Here is a 25,483-nt window from a genome sequence, read left to right on the forward strand (position 1 = left end):
TGCCATGTGTGACGAAACTCCTTGTTTCTTCTTTCCACAAAACGTTTGAATGCATTGTGCCCACTTTTTCTGTGTGTCCCATTTCAGACTCCACGGCAGTCCTCCTGGCAAGCATCTACGTGTTGATTTGTTAGGTAGAGTAACTGTAAGGTTTTTATTAAGTCAATAATAGTCATTTGCACATTTCCTAATTGACCAAAGATAGCTTTAGGGCCCGACCAGTGGCCCCGCTGTGTGATTAGTTGACCTGTTGTTTGTGTGAGTCAGTAAAGTTAGGACTCACTGGCCTGAAGCTAAAGCTGAAAGATTGGATTTGAACTAACTAAGTGTGAGATAACAGCCAATAATGGTACTTAATGAGGTGCTACTTTTATGTTTCTGTACAGGCAACTCTCATGATGTGTTTCAGGAGGATAAGACAATAAAGAAATGGTTTAAATGCTTTTCTAAAGTGAGCATATACTGAAGATACATAAAGACACATTTTCATATTTGAACAAATCCAGACCAGAATAAAACCGATAGTGTTGGGGAAAAAAGAGACAGAGCCAGAAGTATTAACTATGATGATAAAAAAATAAAAAATATAAAATGTAAAATGTGACTATGCAACAGCTACATGTCACGTGAGGGATGTGATTAGGTGAAGGTTGTGATAACATAAACAATTATCTAAAGCTATTCAAACAGTTATAAGCAGCAAGGAGTCACTCAATTTATGAACTAAGCCATTTATAAAATGATCTGAGCCTGCTTGTGTCCCAATACAATATAATAACAACAGGCAACTAACAGTGTGTGTATGCCTTTGGTTTTGGTTGGAATCCAAAAAGATTTCGGCACTAGACTCAATGTTCTTGCTAAGCAGCAGTTATATGTTTACTGACTTTAGTCACTAAAACCCTTGTAATGATGTTTGCTGCCCCAAATAATGGAAATGGTCTATAATCACGGGATGAAAGCTGCCTTGTCTGGATTTACAAGATTATAAAACTAAGAACGTGGAATTTTTGGGAGGGGATGACATGCAACTATGATCCCTGGTTAGAACTAAACCAGAGACATTGTGGATACTGGATTATGTGTTTTGGAACACACTGGCATCAGTAGGCCCAAAATCAAACACACTTCCCCCCCTAAAGGTCTGTAACATGTTGAGGTAGTTGGTAAGTGGTTTCCGTTTTTTTATGACAGTGGAAGAAATTGGTTGGAATTGTTATGTTACTTGCCAAAATGTTCAAAGCTGGCAAGAATGTAACTAAACCACTTGTTTAGGTGATAAATTAAATCAAAATCACAATTCTGCATGCATCAGTAATGATAATAAGGCCACTATTAATCAGGGTACAGTGGGAAAGTTATGAGGATAAATAAGGTGTAATATTTAAGGTGGACTTTGAATTGCTTTTTTTACACCAAATGTTTCAGTGAATGACATTTGAAAAGTGAAAATTGTTCAATCAGTGTGTTTTTTTCACAATGTCAATTGACATGATCACGGTCAAGAACTGTATCTAACATCACATACAGAACAGAACATCTGCTTAGACTTTTTCTTCCAGTCAAGAGATACAAAAAAATATTTAACAGGGATGAGAAAAACGCTCTATTCTCTGTAGCTCAATGTGTGCTAAAAATATGATCCTAGTGTTGCCCTAACATACAAAATAAAACACAATAACTAGGTGTCATAATGAGGAACAGCTTCCCTCAACCATTTATGCCTGTATCATCTTTCTGCTGCTCTGTCCCGGACACTTTTTCTCCCCCCTGAGGGCAATTGTAGAAGACCGTTTTAAAGGTCCAGCTGTGCCTTGAAAAGAGTGTCACACCAGCGACGGGGTGCTTTGAAATGCTGTGCAGCAGAACTTCCACAATATAGAGCTCCTTTCTTCCTGTGACACAGCCTTATTTCCTGTCACCACACTTCCCCTGTGTGATTTCATATGCAAAAGTCAAAATATTAAGCCTTCATTGTTTACTGTGTCAAAGCCAGCTTTGACATTACTGCACTGCAATCACACTCTCACAGGTGGACCCACATGACCAATCCATAAACACACACACACACACACACACACACACACACACACACACACACACACACACACACACACCTAAAGTAAAGACACCACAAGTAACACACAGTTACTTGTATTAGACTGAGCATCACTGTGTCACATAATTGTTTCATGTGAAACTATATTTACAGGCCCATCCTCTGGATCCTAACACTTCCTCATAGTCCAACCAATCGCAATGCTTGTCATCCGTCCCCTTTTTGTTATCTGATATTATTTAAGGAGGAGCCAAGGAGGGAAAAGAATAATAGGTATGGCTCTATGTGAATGGATGCTTGCCCTTGGTTGGTGTGTGTGTATGTGTGTGTGTGTGTGTGTGTGTGTGTGTGTGTGTGTGTGTGTGTGTGTGTGTGTGTGTGTGTGTGTGTGTGTGTGTGTGCCTACATATGTCACGACGAGCAGATTCCTCGTGTGGTGAGGCTGAAACCCAAGCTGCCTGGGCCTGTTGTTGATAGCCGTGTCTCACCCACTCACTGGCCCAGAGGGAGTCAGGACCAAGACCACTGCTCAGGGTCTGTCTGTTCGCACACATGAAACACAGGCTTGGATTACACAGGGCTCAAATATGACTCATCCCAAGGAGGGGGTGGAGATTGGCCCTCTCTGTTGTTTTTCCACAAATACACACACACATACACACACACACACACACACACACACACACACACACACACTCTGCCCGCAAATGATAGCTACATCACAGGCTCAGAGAGAGGACCTTGTGGTTCCACACACCTGCCAAAGACAGATGTTAAGAATAAATCAGAGAAGTTCAGACTGAAGAGAAGCAACGCCGTTACTCCACTAGCTCACCACACCGAGCACTAACATAGAGAGCAAACAGCTGCACATGACAACACACAACACACACCAGTGATGAAAGTAACAATAGCATGCACCTGACATGCATACAGAGAGTAACGTGGTGGGAGAGGGAGTATTATCCCGTTTCCGTCTCACAGGCTTCACTCTTTTTGTGTGTGTGTGTGTGTGTGTGTGTGTGTGTGTGTGTGTGTGTGTGTGTGTGTGTGTGTGTGTGTGTGTGTGTGTGTGTGTGTGTGTGTGTGTGTGTGTGTGTGTGTGTGTGTGTGTGTGTGTGTGTGTTTACTTTATAGCTCTGTTCTGTTGCTGTGTAACCAGCAGCTACCATCCTCTGGAGCCGGGTGTTTTAAAGTGCAATTGTTCTGGAAGAAGCCAAAATCCTCCAACGACAGACAAACAAGTCACAACAAGGCTGAAAGCAGTGTGGGCGGTTTGGAGAGGAAGCTCTTTTTTCCGCTGCAGCTGACTAGGTGAATTTCATGGTTTTCTTCATTTAAATATAGCCACACTGGGTTATGAAGAATCAAGGGGCTCAAAGAACCTGCATGTCCTTTAATGAAGTATGTGTTGCAAAACAATATACTCAGAAGAAGCTATCGCAGGGTGACTGCGACCTCTAAAAGCATAAAAATCAAACACCAACATAACATTATCCCACATCCTGTCAGTCAGTGTGGCACACTTCCTGGTTCCAGAGACCATGTGTCATAAAAAAGAAAACTCAGCTAAATCCACACTAGAGTTGTGCCTTTGTCTCTATGCTGCTAGCCATGTCTATGGACATCTTGTGTCACTTGTGTTTTTTTTAGACGTTGTCGTCAAACAGGCTGGGAGAGGCAAAGTGGTCTATTTAAGTGGTGTGTGTGTGTGTGTGTGTGTGTGTGTGTGTGTGTGTGTGTGTGTGTGTGTGTGTCATAAACAGACACCCTTCACGCTTTGTGGCCCAGAAACAGGATAAAACAATGAGTGAACCAGCAGTGCAGTGACACTATCTCTTCTTCTCTGTCCTGGAATGCCAGCCTGCTGTGAAACTATGAAAATGCGGCGTCCTGTCACACCACATAGTGTGTCTACGTGTGTCTGTGTGTGACTGTGCCAACTCAGGAAATAAGTTAGTTTTGCTTTGTCTTCCTGCATTAGAGGCGCAAGGCCAAGTGTGAGTGTTTGGGCCTTTGTACCTAATAAATCTTCAAATACTAGAGCTCACAATGTTTACCAATTTATGTTGGTGAAGAAGAAGTCTTAATCCAAAGAATGAATCAAACAAACAAATAGCTATGAAATTTAAATCTGCGATGATAGTAACAAGCATCAGTAAGGTTTATTTTTTTAAATCTTTGATCCATGAAAGTGGGCTCCTGTTCGTGCTTGCAATCAGTGGGTGGAATATAGCTCAACTCTTGTGATGCCGATGAGTCTAACATCCATGACTCGAGGGGTCAGGCAGCCCATCCAGGCTGAGCATTAGGGGTTAAGGGGATGAAACCAAGTGTGAAATGTGAGAAGACAAGCCAACATGGTTTCTCAGGCAACACATAGAAAGGCGACAAACATATCCCTGTGACTGCGAGGAACGTGAGGTATGTTAGGAAGAAAAGCCTTGCGTCATCCATGATTCATATGAGAGCAAGATGGAAAAGGAATTAGAGTGGCTTTTTGAACCGGCTGAGTTTAGACATGTTAATCAGTAATAGCCTGTTGTACTTCAGACGGGACTGGAGGAGTGTGTGTGTGTGTGGGGGGGGGGTGCGTGCGTGTGTGAGTTGTGTGTGTTGCTTATATGTGTGATTGTCTCTGGCAAGACAAAACCACTTGGACAGAGCTGGTTGAGGAAAAAAAAAACCAACCAAGAGATAATCCATCTGGACTGTTTCCTTACAAAACATATGGAAAAATGCAGCAGCTTTTTTTTTTCACCCACAACAGCTATTAATATCTCTCACAGAACATTTGCTCATGTCCCACTAAGGACTGGAATTCCTGCTGAAACACAGTCATCTAGGAGGATTAGAAAGAGGCGGTCAGGCATTTTCACGCACTCACCATATGTATTCTCTGTGTGCAAGGATGAGCACAGAATCATACTCGCATAAACACATATAGTCAGTCACTAATGGCCATGTACTCTCTGTCTCTGTCTCTTTCTCTGTGTGTGTCACACACAGGACTGTGTGTGTCACACACACAGAGACACACACACATTTTTAGGTAAATTGAAGTGACGTAATCTGAACCCTCAGATAGGACATGACTTATTCCACTCAAGTCATTTAAACAAAGATAGCCTTTCTTTGCCACTTTGGAAATAATTCACTCTTATATCAACAAGGACCCCTAAATAATCACACAAACTACCTGACAGGAATTGTTCACAGCAGCGCCAAAAACCTGTGTTAAAATGACAGCGCTGTAAATTGTTTTAATTATAGCCGACACAGATAACAGCCTGTGGAAACAGCAACCTTTTCTTCGAGCCCTTTGCAAGATCCAAACATACAGTATTCCCTTGAAAACGCGCTTTTATTGTATGTGTGTATCCGGGTGAGGGTGAGTGAGTGTGTATGCATGCATGCGCGTGCGAATACAATATTCATTTTGCTGCAGGAGGACAATCTATGCATAACAATGAGAGGTGCTAATGAAATCAGCCATCAACCTGCGATACATACATATTAAAGCAGGACCTCAGAGTGTCATTCGCTTAGTGCATCATTTGTTCCCACTTGTTTTTTTTTTTCTCTGCTTCCTGACCTTTAGAGTACCCCCCACCAATTCTCTACGCTAAAAATAGGAAGTGTACCTGCAGTACTGTGGCATTATGCATTCATACCTGTGTATATGCAGAATTAGAGGCACATGACAATACATTTCAGAAATTCATACAGGATTAATTTGTACACTGCAGCAAAACCATGTATTTATGGGTGATTTATAGATAACTAAAGTTTGATTGACCAAAGTTTTAGCATCAAACAAACCATATTTTAACAGATGATGTTTTGCATCACAAATGGTAACCACTGTCCAAGTTGTACCTTTAGTATAATGTCATATCATCCCAGCTGCCATGGAAGGACGCTCCTCCCTTCCCTCTAAGTATGCTTTACAGCTCTGGTCTCTCTGTGTCTCTCCCCCCACTCTCCATAACCCCCACCCCCACGCTGGCAGGGAAATGGATCCCTCCACCTGACAGTGGCCATTTTGAGCCTTCTCTCCTCTTCTCTCTACTCCAGCTTCCTGGTAAACAATGGGAGAGGGATAATTGATCAAACAGCCAGGGAAACCTCCAAGCAGGGGAAGGTCACCGCCCGCCAGCCCGGCTCACTAAGGAGGGGGAAGATGTATGTGTGTCAATACGTGTGTGTGTGTGTGTGTGTGTGTGTGTGTGTGTGTGTGTGTGTGTGTGTGTGTGTGTGTGTGTGTGTGTGTGTGTGTGTGTGTGTGTGTGTGTGTGTGTGTGTGTGTGTGTGTGTGTGTGTGTGTGTGTGTGTGTGTGTGTGTGTGTTAGTGTCTTCTTGCATTTGTCTTTGTGTATGTGCGTTTGTGTGCGTGTGTACATGCGTGTGTTGCATCTCTGCGTGTGTGAGTGGCTAACTGTGAAAATATAAAACACAGAGGTAGAGACAGACAGAAAGTGGTGTGTGTGTATAAGTGTGTGTGTGTGAGTGTGTGTTTGTCTGTGTGTGTGTGGGGGGGGGTGCTCTCTGACGCTCTTGAGCTGCCATTTTTCTTCCCTGACAAAGACTCCATCTGCCACAGAGCCATTTGCTGTCTCCCGAGTCGGCAGAGCATTCTGCACGCCGTGTTCACCTTGATGTCACCTCTATGCGGCTCACGCCTTGCTGACGCTGTGCATACACACATACACACACACACACACACACACACACACACACTAAATCACAATCATTTCTTTTCCTCCCATATTCGCACCGTGGATAGGTGCTCATTGTGTCCGACTCACAAACAACCACACACTTTCAGTAACTGTCATACATCCTATCTTTGCACTCTCTCTTTCTCTCGCACGCACACACATATTGAGTGTGTATGTGTGGAGGCACCGGCCCTCCCTCCCTCTCCTCTGCATGGCTGATATCACTGTGCAACCATCAGTGCTATGCATTGTGGGAGTGTCTGTTGGGGCACGGAGACGCGACAGGAGCTGAGGGATTCACACGCCTCTGAAAGACAGCCAGAGGGGGAGAGGGAGAGAGAGAGCGAGGCAGAAGGGGAGGGAGGCAGAGAAACAGAGAGAGAGAGAGATATGGAGGGGGCCGGTAACTGGAAATGAGAGATGGCATTTTAAAGAGGAAGCTGAATTTCACCTGCAATTACCGTAGCTCCGGGGCACATGGCTCGGTTAAGAGACATTTCATTCCAAAGCCGCGGCGTATAGCTGCCGCACTGAGCCCTGAGAGGCGCATAAAAAGAAGGAGGGAGAGAAAATAGAGCGGTGGATAACTGCCCAAGATGGCCCTCAGCAGATGCAGCGATGAAAGAGAGAAGGCAGCCAGGGATGTTACTAGTAAATTAAACAGCAGAAAGAGCTGGAGAAGGGAGGAACGGAGAACAGGAAGAGAAGAGAAGAGAAGAGAAGAGAAGAGAAGAGAAGAGAAGAGAAGAGAAGAGAAGAGAAGAGAAGAGAAGAGAAGAGAAGAGAAGAGAAGAGAAGAGAAGAGAAGAGAAGAGAAGAGAAGAGAAGAGAAGAGAAGAGAAGAGAAGAGACAGGGGGAAGTAAAAGGGTATCTCATTCAGCAGGCCCTAACTTGGCCATCTGCACACCAGACAGGACAGCTGAACTGGGCCTCCGAGAAAAGAGAACACAGAGACACACAAACACATGCACACAGACACACACTAAAACAAAGAGCAAATAAAATCCAATAAACACAGATACTCATACTCACACAGTTAAGTACAGGGAAAGTTGAATGTGTTTAATGATTAATATCATTCTTAGTATTCATTCTCCTCTTTCTATGAAACTTTGCTCCCTCCCTCCCTCCCTCCCCCTCTCTCTCTCTCTCTCTCTCTCTCAGAACTCCAAATGGAGCTGTAATGGTTTCCCCGAGGCTCTATGTCCTGGCTATTTTCACCAGGCACACTGCTGTGTTTCATAGGAGAAGTGTGACTGCACAAATACAGTAATGAGCCCTCACTGGGAGCGGGGCCTCCTGGCACTGCTAATGGCTCCTCTGGACTGCAGCTGTATCCAGGTTACAACCTGGTCTGGCTGACAGAACACCAGGATGTACAGGCCCAGTAGGGACAAACTATTCCCAGCCACAGGCACACATTAAGAGTCAGAAACGCATAGTCCATGGTGGAATATGTGTCTGCTGTGAAGTGTGGGGAGCTAAGGAACGAAGATCTGGGGAAGGGAGTTAGGGGGCAGGAAGCTGGGCAGGATGTGGAGAAACAAGAGGCCATGGTAGAGTCAGAGGCATAAAGACGGTTGAAGAGATGTGGTTTGGCCATAAACGCAGCAGATAGGCCCAATAAACCTGGAGGCTCTCATAGGGCAACAGCTGCTGCCGTGTGTGTGTGTGTGTGTGTGTGTGTGTGTGTGTGTGTGTGTGTGTGTGTGTGTGTGTGTGTGTGTGTGTGTGTGTGTGTGTGTGTGTGTGTGTGTGGGTGTAAAATGAAAAAAAAAGAGAAAACATGTGTGGTCTGCTTAATTATCTCCATAAAAGAGTAACCCTGCAACACGTACATGCATTAAAGTACAAAAAAGAAAATTCAACTGTCTAATAATAATTCTACTAATACTGGCTAAATAAACAGAATATTATAATTCATATTGAGACACTGGTAATGACTTAAAATAATAATGTTAAGTATTTTAATTCAGTAAAAATACCAGTGATACCAGCAAGGACGACACTATTACAAAGCAAAATGTGACTTCATATAGGAGGGTTTTAACCTTTAAACCCAATAAACGGACGGATCAGATTATTACCAACGTATGTAGTGTGACTGAGCATTGATCAACACAACATAACTCTATCTGGTGTTTCTCAGTATATGTGATAAGTAGGTCTTCTAAGTAAGTGCAAGTGATGTATTGTCAAAGGCTTGATCATCTCTTGTTTTAAAAAAAACCTACCAGTGAAATAGGCATTAGGGCTGAGTCCAAGCAGCTCGGATTACAATCCTGTTTGTGTGGGGGCTAAAAGGTTTGTGATGTATGGGGTTTAAAGGTCTTCTCCTTATGTTTCATAAATTACTGGCATGCAATTATCTTACATTATGACACCCAAAACTCAGCATTGTGTGTGTCCAACATCTCCCCCTCTCCACTACAACAAACACATTAACACACACAGCGACCGCTCCCATTGTTGCCCTCTCTAGGAACACTCACAGCTTGGGTTCTTTAGCTCCTGTTTTGTCTGGCCGTCCATTCAAAATGGCCCCCTCATGACCATGCACATTATCGTCCGGGCAGCAGCCCCCGAGTGGACTGAGGCTCCCTGGGTGCAAGCAATGATTCATGGCACAAGGGTCTGCAAAAGAGCAGCCTCGCCCCACGCTGAAGCCCTTTATTAGGACAAGGAGAGCCAAGGCTATTTGGCAACAGGGGTGAATCAAAAGTCTGGCTAGAAGACTGAACCAACCCTGTTAAGATTAGCGGGAAGAAGAAGGGGACCGGTCAGTGTTTCCTAGTGTGTGTGTGTGTGTGTGTGTGTGTGTGTGTGTGTGTGTGTGTGTGTGTGTGTGTGTGTGTGTGTGTGTGTGTGTGTGTGTGTGTGTGTGTGTGTGTGTGTGCGCGAGAGAGCGGGAGCAAGAGTGAAAGAGACAGAGGGGACATGGATGGGTAAGCCCAAACTAACGCTGGAGTGTGTCTGTTGAATCTACACTGGCTGCCTATCCCGAGGACAATCTCGCAGCAGCTTTTTAACAATCTTAGCTCCGAGGCAAGTACAAAGTACTAAATGTTTAGGCGTTATCTCGAACACTTCCCCAGTCTACAGAGCACCAGTTTAAAGGGCACTGGGAAAACGACACAGTGAGCAAAACAAAGAGGGCCCGTGAATAAGAGGGCTGAAAAATGATAGTAGTTGCTAGGATTGATGAAACCCTATTCAGGTTTTGTGACAGGCACTGAGACACACAAATTCTTTCCCCTCAGGCTAGAAGGTGTAATTTCCCCTTCCACTGTCACAAGAGCCATGTAAAAAATGATCTGTAGCTCAGTGACTGACTGCTTCCAAGTCATTTGCAATGTACAACTATCCATCTATCTATCTATCTATCTATCTATCTATCTATCTATCTATCTATCTATCTATCTATCTATCTATCTATCTATCTATCTATCTATCTATCTATCTATCTATCTAATCTACTCTTGCAGATTGAGATACTCAGGATAGAAACGCTGGCATGTTTCTCTTCTGTAACACACGGGATGTGGATGGAAATGCTGGCCCCACAGGACACACACGTACACACACTCACACACATAAAGAGCGGACTGCTGTGGGGCTGACGCAAGACTATCTCTGTCTCACGTGTCTCTCCCCTACGGCCGCCCGCTGCTCCTGACCTTCGAGATGTTTTTCTCTCTCCTTCTCCCTCTCCCTTTATTCCTCTCTATTTCACACTCACTCACTTACACACACACACACACACACACGCACTCTCTCTCTCTCTTTCTGCACACCTCCCAGCCACTCCGTATTTTGTCATTAAAAGGCATTGCATTTCAAGCTTGAATCAAGCAGATGGGGCTGCGTAAGCATTGCTGCTCCTTCACGCAGCAACTTGGCTTAAGTACAGATAGTCCACATGCATTACAGTGCTCTCCCCTACAAGCAAGCACGTAAACACACACATAACCACACACACACACACACACACACACACACACACACACACACACACACACACACACACACACACAACCCTTCCTGGAACCAGAGAATCAGCCCGGTTGTGAATGGCTGCTTCATGTGGGTACTGTGTGAACAGCTCAGTTGCACCTGAGCTCAGCTGATGAAGTTAGATTTGTTAAGACACGCTCTACAAAGAAGGCAAAACAGCCAACAAAGGTATCATCGGGTTAGTCATTCTCATCCTAATATATATATTAGTCGCTTTCTAGAAACCATTGGCTTGTGCTGTATTAGTGGTAAAACACTGGCAAAATACTCACATAAAGTTCAATGGAGTCATAACAAACACAATTACACACACGCACACATGCATGAAATATAATGATATCTCTGTGCCATTAGACACGTTTCTCTTGTCTTTCTTTTCTTTTCTCTCAACGCTCAACATTTGCATATTCCTTTGGGTGTTTGAGTTGAGCAGCTCTTTCCTTTCTCCCTCCTCTTGTCTTCCAAGCAACAAATGTCAGCTAATTACACCATAGCTGTTTGGACGGGCTCCATCTTTCCCTACGCTCTGCTGTGCTCGCTCTCTACGGGGGCTGAAAGTCAGGCAGCCAAGACGCACCAGTTTGAAACAGCCATCGCTGGGGGGTTGAGCTACAAGGCTACAGCCCGTAGAAATTGATTCCCCAAGAGAGGACTCGTCAATACTTATCACAAATGATACAACGGGCTCGCTCGCACCAACCTGCAAGGGATGTGATGTGTGAAGCGGTAACATTAAGAGCAGTTGACATCAGATCTGCTCAACGCACAAGGCTAAAGAGCCGGTCACAGGTGTGAAACAGGTATTTCCATGAGCTTCGCATTCAGTAAAAAGTAAAACCTTCTCAGAAAAGATCGCACTTGATCTGGGTGACACACTCGCAGGCACAAGGCCATCAAGGCAGACGGGAGAGAAAAGTGCAAGTCATTGTCTATGTGTGGAACAACAAACTGCCACCTTGGTGTGTGTGTGAAGTGAAGCCTTGAGGACGCAGCCGCGCCCCTGAGCACAGCTATAGCCCTCACACAGAGGCAGAGTGAGAAAACAGAGAAAATGAAAGAAGAACGGGACGGAGAGAGGGAGGGGGGATTCATGCTTCCACATAGCAATGCACGAAAACAACTCAACACCATCCGAGCAGCACTAACCTAGAAGCACTGCAGGGCACAGTTAACAACCATTTACATTTAGCGTTGGCTCTGGAAAGATAGCAAACTCAAAGGATGTTTATTAGGCGCGTACGTTTCAGACAAATATTCTGATTAGAACGGGAGAAATGTAATTAATTGCTTGATTCACTGAATGAACCCCGAATTTGTAATGTAATCATAACAACTGCTTTTCAAGGGGCTCTTGTTAAGTTTAATTAGGGGAGAGAGAAAAAAACATCCTCTTTCACTGAATGAATGAAAATCAAATTAGGCCTGAAACTGGAGGAGTCTGCAAGTTTGTTCTGGCATGCCTTATAAAATGAAAATGTAAAAGCAGAAGTGTGGGATGATATAGAGTCAAGCAGCAACTATTTTGAAACAGGCAAATATATACCAGGGGAACAGGGTGAAAAACAGGAGATGAGAATGCTCTTTAGTGGCCTGTACTCACTGTTAGAGATGTCTTCAGCTCTTGGACATAACTGCTAGTAACACCTGGAGAAAAAGCAGAAACAAAAGATCACTATATGGTTTCAGGTTAAAAATACCATCTGAGTCAAAGGAACAAATATGTTTGTTCAAGAATGCTTAGATTATGATATTTAAATAGATTAGAAGCCGATTTTGAGCCCAAATGGTGGTGAATCACCCTAAACCTACCTCAATATCAAAGAGACGGTTACACAACTTAGTATGTGGGGTTTGAGACACATTAAAGAGGAAACACAGGGAACTCCAGAAAGCTGTATCACACAGATAAGATATTCGCACATACACAAAAAGTCTCTTTCTCCCCGAGCTCTTTCTTGCTAAACCTGTTTGTTAGAAAATGGATCTAGACACTGGAGCTTTGAGTGTGAGGATATTTTCCCCAAACACAAGACAGTTCTTGCAGAGAGAACCAAGCCTTACCAGCGTTCTCACGCCCATCTCTCATGCATTGTCTCCAAGACCTGAGCCTAATCTAAGCAGCTCACCATAACAGACGCCACCCTGCTACGTAAATCATACCACAGCAAGAAAAAACACACACAGATTTTACAACTTCAGCTACAACGTTAGCAATGTCACGTATGACTTGTGTCAGCATTGGTGAGACTGTATCGACAATATAAACTATGGGCCACCTCTCACACACTGGCACTGACACAGGACAGCAGGATCTCTCATATATGTATTTCTAGACACAGACACACCAACAGTCAAAGTCTGCTTCAGCATGTGTGGGTAGCTAATATCTAACAAGGTTTTGTTGACAGTAAACACATCCATCTGGTCAACGGCAACAGAATCAAGTCTGGTGGATTCTATAATCAGCACGAATGTGATCAGCTATTACAATTATTATATATTTCAAATTGTGCATCACGGTAAGTCTTGCACACGGTTTTAAACGAGATGTCATCTTAGCTGCTGATCATTCCTGTACTTGTTTTAATGACTGCCATGGTAAAATAGGGGTAGGGGTACAGTTCATGATCCTAACTAATGTCTGTTTTGAGCAGACCTCCAGTCATGTTAAAATCTGTGGCATTAAAGATCAATGTATCCCTGAACAAAGACCAAAGAGCTCCGCGTTGTTCATAATAGCCACACACATCGAACTGTAATGGTTCCCTTCATTATCTATTCTACACCTTTACACAGACACAGACAGACAAATACACACAAACATACACACACACACACGCACGCGCACACACGCACACACACACACACACAAACACACACACACACACACACACACACACACACACACACACACACACACACACACACACACACACACACACACACACACACACACACCTTCTTTGATAACTCATCGAAGTGATAATGATAACAGAGAGCCAGGTAGGCTGAATTCATCTTCAGCTTTTCCATAAAGGCCTATTAGTGGATGATTAAAGGATCTCTGCTCACAGGGCTTTTCAGCACAGAGAATGATTTGCCAGCCACGAGGCAGGTGAATTACACAGCAAATAGAAAGCCAGTGCTGTCTGCCTTCATTCGCCAGCCTGAGAATCAGCCTGTTAGTCTATTAACCTCATTCTCACTCTAAGATCTCCCTAGTTTTACTTTAATGGTAGATGGATAAAATATCACCAAAATATTACTTTTCTTCTTCCAAATCTTAACGTCTGCACTGTAGCCTTTTTCAACTGCAAAGTCAGATATTACAGACGCAACAAACACATTTTTTTCTCTCGATTTCACTATTTATTATTCTGCACATGATTTTCTAAATTAACCAACTAATCTTTTGGCTTGTAAAATGTCACAAAGTAGCGAAAAAGGCCAACATGACATTATCAAATTGCTTGTTTTGTCAGACCGACGGTAAGATATTTACGGTAATACATAATACAAAATAAGCTGGAACAGAGGAATGTTTTTGCAGGGAAATTGGCTAAAAAAATGTTATCAACTAAAACTTTATCAGCCTAATAAAACTTTTTAAAAAATAATGCAATGCTTATCATTATAGCAGAATAAAAATAGTGGGTGTTGGAGGTTGGAAGAAATACAAAGCCATTTGTTATACAAAAATGACTGTTATGTTAGTGACCGTTTAACTTTTTGCGTAACAATAAAAATTTAACTTTATAATAGATAATTACTTAGTAATTTCCATCCAATTAACTTGGAAAAAAGTTATCTGCAAAGTTATAATAACATGCATTTACACTCCAGGTATGCATGCCCCCCTCAGCCTCAATGATACAGATGTTGACTTAAGGATCATACAGTGGCTATGTGCACATTGGTTCAATACAATGGTTTGACTTTTGTACCTGCCACTACATTTCAGGTGAGCATTCTCTTTTTAGAAAAAAAAGGAAAAACAAGTATATTGGTATTTGTGCATGGAAAACAAGTGTTCTCTGAAAATACACACTTTGAGATTGGCCTAAAATCCCTTGCTTTTAATATTTGATGCCTTGTTAGAGGAGCGACACTGGTGAGGTGTTTGTCTCTGTTGTCTCAGTTGATCTCTGGCACACCAAGCCTTGTGGGAGTGAGCCAGGGAGACTTGGCCGCAGACATTTTCCTGAAGCCCCCAGAACAAAACAGGCAAGTCTTGACAGTCTGTCCGCCACCGAGTCGTCACACAATCAGTTGCAGGAAACCAATCCCTAAATAGCAGTGATTCATCTCTTCATCACACACAATGCCAGTACACAGTGCACAAAGACGCTCTCTCTTCCTCTCTCTTTCTCTCTCTTACCCTATCTGTCTCACCCCCCCAATGTGGTCTCTCATGCTGCTTAAAAATAAGTGCTTCTCCCAGCTTTCTTTGCCCTGTGATTTACTGGCAGTGTTTAACTGCAGGGCAGCATCTTTTATTGTTACATGATCTGGGGCTGAAAGCTGACAAAATGGAATCTCTGTGCAAGTACCTTTGTATGTGAGTGGAGTGTATGTTCGGGGCAAAGTAAGGAGCAGACGTGGAAGAATAAAGAACTTGCGTGTGAGAAACGTTTGTCTAACTGCAATTGAGATCCTCTAAGCCATCCGGTGTTGTGAAAGTGTGTGTGTGTGTGTGTGTGTGTGTGTGTGTGTGTGTGTGTGTGTGTGTGTGTGTGTGTGTGTGTGTGTGTGTCATTCCACTAAATGCTTTCTTCCTGGTCTTGATGGAGCAAGTGCCATCTCAAGGGAATGGGTTACACCACACACACAAAGTAAAGCGTTCTGAGACGAACATTAGGGCGATCCATTTGTGAGAGGTGGAATGTCTGAAACAGCCGGCTGGTTTGTGTGTGTCTTTGTGTCTGCGTATGTAGCATGCATGTTGTTGTGTTACCATGATAACTCTGGTCTGTAATGGCAGAGAGCCGGCTGCTGATTCACTTCCTTTTCTTGATATTTTTAAAGGCAAACTCAAAACCTTACCTCTTTAGCCACGCTTTTAATTACTCGTAAACAACTAGTTTTTTTTACTAATAGATGATATTACGATACTACAAATAGATGTCTTCTTTAACAACCTGCAGCCGATGTACTTATTGGCCACTGTTTAGAGCTTTTATTATGTTTATTTATGTATGTATGTATATTAATTTAATCTTTTCATTTGAAGCTTCTAGCCTATGGTGTTTCAATGGTGTGTGTTTGTGTGCGTGTGCGTTTGTGTGCATGTATAAGTGCTATACAAATAAAGTCTGATTGATTGATTGGTTGATTTTTGCTTTCCTTTTGACTTGGCCTCGCTGGCTGGTGACTGACCATTCACATTTGCTTTTGCGAACAATGATATCAGTACTAGTATGTGACCAGATCATCACCAGTGGATAATCATGCTATAGCACAGGCCTACATAACAGGTTCAGTGTATCATTACAGCCTTGCTGATCCATCAAGATGACGTGTGAAGGTCGGAGTAGCCGTGACCAACACAGCTGTCACATCTCCTCCCAGCACCCTTTGGCTAACTGGTCTTCCAAAACACTCAGCACAAAACATGGCCAACCGGGGAGCGCGAGGGCCAAGGCCAACCGAATATGCCCATAACCCTGGCAGAGCTCGTATCATGACGTGATAACCCTCCTCCGCAACATAACACCATAAAAGATGTGGCAAAGAGGCAAGTGTTTTGGTGTAATAATGTCACAAAGCAACCATGAAAAGGGAACTGCTGGCATACACTGCAATGAAAACATTACTCTATTAGTATTGGCTTTCAAAAATGTATTCAACACCCAACATAGCCACAAATATAAATGACAACCGGCTCTGTCTATGAGAAGAAAATGCCACAGTGGAGCTGTGTGGAGAGCAGATGTGAATCCACTTTGATTTCAATGCCTGTGTGTGTGAGTGTGCGTGTGTTTGCGTGTGTGTGTGTGTGTGTGTGTGTGTGTGTGTGTGTGTGTGTGTGTGGAGCTTGTATTAAATGGATCTGCTGTCTCCTTGATCAAGGGAGTCAATAAAGGGCCAGTCCTGTCAAAGCCTTAGGGGTAAGTGTGTATGCACATATGTGTCCGTGTCCGTGTCCGTGTCCGTGTGTGTGTGTGTGTGTGTGTGTGTGTGTGTGTGTGTGTGTGTGTGTGTGTGTGTGTGTGTGTGTGTGTGTGTGTGTTATGGACAGAATTTGAAGCACTCTGACAGGTGAGTGATTGAGTGCTTTCATTTCCCTCCAGCGACAACAAGACATGTGCACACAAACACACACACACACACACACACACACACACACACACACACACACACACATACACACACACACACACAACGTAGAGGATGGATTGAGAGAGAGGAAGAGAGAGGGGGAAAGAGAGCTGTTGCTTCCTAAAGGATGCTGCTCCTGCCTGCATGCTTAAATTAGCTCTAAATGTTTGGATTACACACGGGAGCTCTCACAGAGGATTTAGCAGCCATAGCCTAGAGTCCAGGGGATGTGTGAAGGTTTCCATCTTCATACAAACACACACACAAAAACACACAAACAAAAAAAGTGTTCTTAGAACGCAAATGTCACAATATTCAGTGAACGCTTGGTAACACAAGTTGCATCCATCTTCTACCTCAGACAAAGGGAAATGCAATATGAATTCAAAGAGCCACATGTGACAGGCTGTAAACATGCAACAACAACAACAACACGCACCATTTCATTCACCAGGTTCCTGCTGTGGGTTAGACGGCGTTTTCACGTTACACTTTTGAAAGATTGCAGTCTGCCTGGGCCGGTGGGGGGAGGATAGGATACGTGCTAGCAGCAGATGAAGAGACCGGAGAGAGAAAAGAAAAAGAGAAGGGGAATGAGGGAGGTCAGCGCCCCCAGTCTCAGATAAAGGCCCTCTCCCTCCCTTCTGCCTCGGCTTTTCCAAGCCCCTGCCAGGATCGAGAGGCGTCTCACGTTACAGCTGTCTCTCAGTGTCATCGTTCAGAGAGAGAGAGAGAGAGAGAGAGAGAGAGAGAGAGAGAGAGAGAGAGAGAGAGAGACAGAGAGAGAGAGGGGGGGACAATGCCACAGACTGAGCGGGGCTAGGCTTTCATAGTTTGGACAAGAGAAAAATAACAACACAGTGGCAGGTTCAACTGGATGGAGGAAACCCTTGTGCTTTCGCTGCCCGCTGCTGTTTCTTAAGAAGTAATGTTAATGCGACATACACACAAGTGTTTTGAAATCACTGAAATGTGCTTTAACCTTTTCAAGACAAATTATTTTAAAGAGTAACTGTGAACAGAGCTAGTCAGATCATTTCCTCTACACCACCTGGGACCAACTTAACACTGTGACAGTTTCCTGAGGAAAAAGGGGGAAATAGATTTGGTATACCTTGCTTTGCGTCCGGTGAGAACAGAGAAAGACAAACGCATTATACTGAGAGAGAGAGAGAGAGAGAGAGAGAGAGAGAGAGAGAGATGGTAATGACGGTAAGACGACGTGCTACAGGGCTTCTGTGGATTAGACATCGTTGAGTCGCCTCCCTACACAGGAGTATCCATTTTTAACTTTAAAAAGCTAAAAACAGAAGCTTGTCCCAAGTCCAATAATGACTAATCCAATGACTGCTGGCATTTTCAGCCTGGGCTACTAGCAAGGTAAAAGGCTGCGTAGGTCAGCACTGAGTTGAGAAAAATTCTGAGTTAATGATTTTTTCCCCCCTTATGCATTTTCTGGAGATAAAATAATGATGCCAATGAATCTAAATAAATACTCCATGAAGGAAAGGGTGCTGTAAGATTTTTTGACTGCAAACTGTGCTTACACAGGACAACAAAGTGAGAGCTGATTGTACCAGTATGGATTACATAAAACATGGTCGTGAACAAATACACATATAGCTATTGCATGGCTTTAAAACTGCTTTCCTATTTGTTTTTCACTATCCTTGTCATTTCTCATGGTGTTCCGTAGGAGTTAAATATTTAAAATTCTGTCTCAGCTTGGAGCAGGTCTGCCAGCACAGCTAAAATAAAAAGCCTTTGTGGCAGCAGTGACCAGATTTTAAATGCAGAAGAAGATCAATACATGGGGGCTGTCGAGGCACAATCTCATGCATTCGTGTGCGTGTCCCTATGCGTAAATGCCTGCATTCTGACAGCCACTGTGTGTGTGTGTGTGTGTGTGTGTGTGTGTGTGTGTGTGTGTGTGTGTGTGTGTGTGTGTGTGTGTGTGTGTGTGTGTGTGTGTGTGTGTGTATGAACACCCACTGAGGCACACAGCTGAGCTCCCTTTGCCTACAAGCTATTCTATAGTATCATCACTGACCCAGGAGCTACACAAGTGGAGAAACCAATATCAATCCCATTCCAAAATCCCAAACCTCTTTCCTATTTTCTTTTCCATTCCCAGTATCCTTTTCCCATCTGAGCATGAGCCAGCCTGAGTGTAAATATAGGCCCCCTGCTACAGATTGAGCATGGTAAACATCATACTAAGAAGCAGTTTTTTTTACATTTCCATAATCAAATTCCTATTGAAACAAAATGATGGGCACCTAGACGAGACGTAGAGAGAAGAGAGAAGACAAGAGAAAAACATTTTGTCTGTTTTTTCTTTAAAAAAAATCCCCAACGTCATGGTTACGCCGTTCCAATCCAGCCAGGTTCAGCTAATGTTACAAGACCCTCAAACTGTTTTCTGTTTCTTGTCACTTGTGTTTTATAAACACAAAATTTAGTGATATCCTTATTCACAGCGTCTTTACCACATGAATATGTGATACAGACAATGAATTATGGGTACTAATATTCATGCTTCTCTGTGGATCCACAAAACAAGAGGCTCCATTTTCACCTCCGCACTAATGTACTAAAACAAAAACAGCCCTGAAGTCAAGTGTAAAAACAATATTCATCAGGACCTTTTGAGACTTCATTAAAAGAAACTAGCGTGGACTCTCCGAACGAGGGATCTCTTTGGAGGGGGAAAATCAACCTTTTCACCTTGCTGGTGGAAAAAACAGGCATCCCAACGAGACAGAGCATGCACAAACAACCTTGACTTTCATCAAGGAAATTCTCACATTGAATGATAAATACGGGCCCGGGGGACGAACAAGCAAAGAGGCAGCTTATCGCCTTCCTCTCCCAAATTTGTCCGCTCTGTCTTCTGTCTTCCTGAAAGTCAACACGGGGTGACCCACTTGCACTTTACACTGTTTGTTGTTTAGTAATTAATCCGCCGTATGTAATCCACACAGAAATGTGGGAAAAAACTAAAATGGATGTTGAGTTGTTTACTCTTAATTAACAGTTGAGATTTTGTATAGTCTTTACAACAGGAGGCATATGTGCACCGTCTCATTAGCTTGGTTTTCAAAATGCATTCCTCCTCTCCCAGATACAGGCAGACATTTATGGACCACGATAGCCAGAACAGAGTGTGCACTTTAGACAATTATTTGTGTAGCCCGATGATTATCAGGACATCCAGTAAACATGCAGTGTAACCAAAATAGCAGGGTTGCATAAGGCTAGGAAGATCATCTGAGAGCTACCCAACTTTACAGCTGAGAGGACATAAACTTGTGAGGCCATGTAAACACGTATCAATAAGTGAGCTGGTTGCATAGGCCTGTAACACACAGCAAAAAAAAAACAGCAGGCCGAGACAGACACTCTGCAGCATCTGAAACAATAAGAAGCATTATCAATCTAATGCCTGGAAGCTTTTAGGGCTTTCGCTAAAACGGGGGCTTCTTCTCAAAGGACCATTAGTCCTTATAGGATTAATGTCTTCTTCAAAAAACATCTGTTAAAAGTCCTCAGTTGCTCGGTACATTATTTAATTTGTCATTATTGTTTTTTCTCTTTGTGCGTGTGCGTGTGCGCGTGTGCGTGTGTGTGTGTGTGCGTGTGTGTGTGTGTGTGTGTGTGTGTGTGTGTGTGTGTGTGTGTGTGCACAGTCATATGTAAATGGATAACCCAGTGGGGAGGGATGAGGAAATATAAACTCTGTCTAACATTAGTTCTTGAATCTTTTCAGTTAACACAGAGCAGACCTCGACTTCCCCTCTAAATTTTCACAGCTTTGTGTCAGCACTAACTTGCAGAGATTTGACAGCGCTCCCAGATGGCCATTATTATCAATAGATTGTAGTTTAGAGGTCTAATTAATCTCTGTCTAGACATGAAATACATACATTGATGCCATTAAGTGTTTGAAGTTAGGAGTACACATACTGAAACCTTAGGCACTTTATAGTAAAGTTAGGGTGAAATATATAAAATCAGATTTACTGATTTATTTAGTTATTTATCAAAACTGATGATACCAATATGGATACAAGTTTGTGTAATAATCATTTTAGACTGCCGTTAAACTGTACAGTAAGTGTGATGGTATGCAAATACCTCAAAACAATGCTTGATTTAATCATGTTCCGATGTGAGACATAAGAGTACAGTTATAAGGTTTTCTGCAGGCAGTCATGGGATGAGCACACTTCTATTTACTGTTTTTGACTTTTTGACAACAGGTGAACCCTCACACAGCTGTCACAAGGGAAAACAAGTTTCGGTTCAAAATGTGGAACTGAGCTCAACTAATTCGTCACAAAAGTTTCTAAAAACACAAGAAAACTAGCGCATCAGCTTTGCCTATTCAAAACAGGCTGGTGGTTTGTACATTTGACAGAAACAGTCAGTGTGATGGAAGTGCACTCTTGTACGTACACACTCGTATTCAATAGATCAGTCCTTGACAGGCCTGATACACTGGACATCATCACTCCCAGAATAAGTGATGTCTTTCTAGCATCAGGTATTTCACCTGATCGAAATAACATGCATATTGCACACCAAATAAATCTCACTTCACTTCATTCAAATGGAGCTTACTCCAAAAAAAAGATAGTGCCATATTCAATAGTAAGAGATTATAAAGAATACAGCCATGTGTGCACATGGGATTGTCTTCTCAAAAGCTGTCCAAGTTTTGTCAGATTCAGCACCCCCAGACACAGAGCTCGTGAACCTAATTTCACCTAATCAGCTTAGTCAATAGCAACCGTTTGCTGTGACTTTGGTAGACATGCAAATAGGGCTTAACCATGTCTATCCTTAAGTCCTGAATGTTCAAGTCAAGCGGAAGTCCTCCTTTATCTTTTCAGAAACAACAGTTCCAATTTGGGAGAAAGAAAGAGAGGAAGAGAGAGAGAGAATCAAAGTACAACCGGGAGTTGATTTATTTTTTCTTGACCTGGCAACAACGAACATCTCTGATTTGAGTGTGCTTGAAGTAGCACAGTGTGCTTTTCATTTCAAACCAGCATGGCAAACAAACTCTGACAGATCTGTTCCCCTTTTTTCACTTTGTGCTCTTGCTAACTCTCTCAATTATGGGGAAACAAGCTGCACAAATAAATTAGTACTTCTTGTCGGTTTTGTATCTTCAGCTGCAGCACACATGGACCTACAGACAAATCGGCACACAATGACGCTAACAATAAGAGAGTTGTAGTCGAGGTAGAAAAACTAAGAGACACTGTTCCGTTTCAATTCACTGATACCGCTAATGGCTTCTTAGCAGCTCCATGAAATCAGGCAGCTGTCATGTCGATGCATCAGCAGCGTGAGGAGGGAGAGCCGTCCTCATAAGGACAGAGGCACCGCGCCTTCATGTTTGGCTAAACATCTGCTCCTCTGCACTCCAGCTTTGCAGCAATAAACGGGCAAACAAAAGAGGTGGGAGGTGAAATGATCAGATTTTCCATTTCAAAGCATTTGTCCGGTTTGTTTTCTTTCCCCCCTCCTCCTACTCCTCCTCCTCTTCCCTATACTGCTTACAGGACGGGGAAGAAAGTGAGGTTTTTTTTTACTCTGAGGGACGAAACACATGCGAGAGCTAAACTAACACCTTTTTGTAAGATGGATGACAGAAATGAAATTAGGTAACCATTTTCCAGTCACTGGATAATTAATTCTCTGAAGAATCTCCTGTAAACTGTTGTTAAGCAGTGCTACAGCTCAGCCAGGGTTGAGCCAAACTGTGCTCTGTGTGTGTGTGTTTTGTGTGTGTGTGTGTGTGTGTGTGTGTGTGTGTGTGTGTGTGTGTGTGTGTGTGTGTGTGTGTGTGTGTGGGTCTGTGTGTGTCTGTATTGTAATGATGACAAGAGATGCACGTGTCATGTTTGCACGTCTTACACTTGTCAATCTGGTAAATCTATCAATTACATATCAATTCAACTTTGTGTAAACATCAGCGTGCAAATTTAAAGATAAAGATTCCTTTAAAAGGAATATATAGGCTACATTTTTAATTACATGATTATTTCAAATTTGAAATTCAAATGATGTCTAATTGCTGTTATTTGGCACAGACAGTTAAATCCAGTTAAATTTAATTTGGACTGTTTTCCCCTTAATGGGATTCTTGGTCATTAATATCCCACTTTGATTTCCTCTATCACTCCTTCCTTCCGTCTTCCTCTTTCATTCATTCATTCAACATGAAGCAGCCCATGCATAAACTAAGAAATCACATTTAGCAACATATCAGCTTAAACATAGCACACATACTTTGCCTTGATTGTGGCTGTACGAAAAATACCAACATGTCCACCTGTCCACTCCAAATATATCCCCATCCTTCATAAAAACTACACTAAGTCACTTAGTATTTGCGTGTGTGTGCGTGTGCGTGTGTGTGTGTGTGTGTGTGTGTGTGTGTGTGCAAACGTCTTGAGCATAAGGACGACAGCTCCCTCTTTGATATAGCCTATTTTTAAAAAAACAGACTTTTAAAAATCATCGCTGACAAATCTTTTAACCCCCTTCCGTTTTCTTTCTAAAAACCGCAGACAGGACGCGTTACTCAATCCCTCAGTCTGTTTTCCCCCTAGCGAGTCTAAAACTTTGATAAAACTTGTGAGAGAGGAAAAACGTGGATCCATTTCCTTTTAAAGTAGCCTGTGTGTTTGTGTGTGTGTATGTGTGAGATAGAGAGGAGGAGGAGAGGGGGGGGGGGTATATGGGGTGCTTAGGGGACGAATTTAAAATAACCAAGATGGCGAGAGCCTTGTTGTTTTGGAAGGGGCAGAAAAAATGGAGGATATTGTAATATACACAAAGGGATACATTTCAACAACTCGGCCAAAGCGCCTGCTAGCTTTCCTGCCTGCATGCCTCCTCGGGTTTGACGAAGCGACTTGCGATAGCACTGCTCCCCGGCAGGCTGGCCAGCAATGTGACCGACTAGCGAGAAAAAAACACACAAAAAAAACCCAAACTCTCCCCTCCGCTGTGCAAATATATACTGTAAATCTTAATTAATCCAAACCGAACGGGTATATTTATGTATATGTCGCTAATTGTTTTATTTCGTCGTCGAGGGACTATTAAAGTGGATGGATTTTAACGGACGGGCAGCGAGGACCAACGGCAGTCCAGTGCCTCGTAGTTACCTCTCCGTTTAACGTTGACGGTTACAAAAAACAACAACAACCGACAAATGCATCTTTGCACGGTAGATACACGCAAAAAAGACAACACCACAAAGCCATAAAAAGTTAAACCTCAACAATTAAACAAGTTATGAGATACAAACAGTCCGAAAGACAAAAAAGGAGAGGGACACAAAGACGATTCCCACTATCAAGTCACCACTCAGAAGAGCAGAGGGTAAAACACACTTCGCTTCTTATTAGAAGAAAAAAACTGGATTCCACCAAACGCAACCTAGCCCGCCGCTACGGAATATATACACTGGACGAATTACAGCGCTAAAAAAAACAAGAAACTATCTATAAACCAGTTTAAAAACACGAGCTGAAGAGAGGAGAGAGAGAGAAAAAGAAAGCGAAGAAACTAGAAACGAAGCCAGCGCTACGCAGCTCATCGCTTGTTCTGTGATGTGGGTAAAACAGCGTCAGTGAAATAAAACACTTACCTTTTTTTAGTTTCGACACTTTACTTATTTCCAACGAGGGGTTTTAGTTCTACTATCACTTCGGGTCGGTCTTCTTCTCGCCTCTTTTTTTCCTTGGTCGCTTTTGGTTATGAAAGAGGTCGGGGACGAATGATAAAGAAGGGAATTGGGCAGTAATTGAGTCTCTGTGTGTGAGTGTGTGTTAGTTACTAACAGCAGATTGAAGGAGACTCTTCTCAAGGTTTATTCAGCTCCACTTCAAGGAACCGACCTGACGTCAGCTCACTACTGCCACACAAAGAAAACTTATTATTTGTGCAGCGGCCGTGGTGGAGGACGGATGCAGTTTATTGACCGTTATTACTTATGCAGCATTGTCATTTAGCTGCTCAGCTCTTGCAAAAATTAAGCGCGGTAACTTTATTTAGGCTATGATGTTGTTACAGTTGCGTCTTAAAACCATGCGGACCTATGGCGATTATCGGCCATATATTATAAACAAATAACATAATAAATTGCTTAGGTTGATTAAAATATTAATAATATAGTCTATAGCTTAGGATTTATTTAAAAAAAAACATAAATATAGCCTATGTTTTCTGCTACAAAAGTCACAACTTTCATAGAATGTTGGTTAATTATTATGATGTTGATGTTGATTATGTTTTGTATTTCTGGCTAAAAGGTTGATTTACATGAAATAGTCCGAAATTAAAATC

General features: G+C 42.8%; 1 protein-coding gene across 5 annotated transcripts in view; it reads right to left on the bottom strand.

Moving 5' to 3' along the window:
• baz2ba (bromodomain adjacent to zinc finger domain, 2Ba) overlaps nt 1–24,957 on the bottom strand; it is a 74,196-nt gene extending 49,239 nt beyond the window's left edge. For all 5 annotated transcript variants that reach the window (XM_080025462.1, XM_080025460.1, XM_080025461.1 and 2 more), the window contains exons 1-2: nt 24,786–24,957; nt 12,396–12,439 (exon numbers count right to left, since the gene is read on the bottom strand). The gene's annotated coding sequence lies outside the window, so the exon portion shown is untranslated. The remainder of the gene's footprint in view (nt 1–12,395; nt 12,440–24,785) is intronic.
• Between the last annotated feature and the right edge of the window lie 526 nt (nt 24,958–25,483).

The sequence above is a fragment of the Ammodytes marinus genome (genome assembly GCF_949987685.1).
Source record: "Ammodytes marinus genome assembly, chromosome: 1".
In the NCBI taxonomy this organism is placed as follows: domain Eukaryota; kingdom Metazoa; phylum Chordata; class Actinopteri; order Uranoscopiformes; family Ammodytidae; genus Ammodytes; species Ammodytes marinus.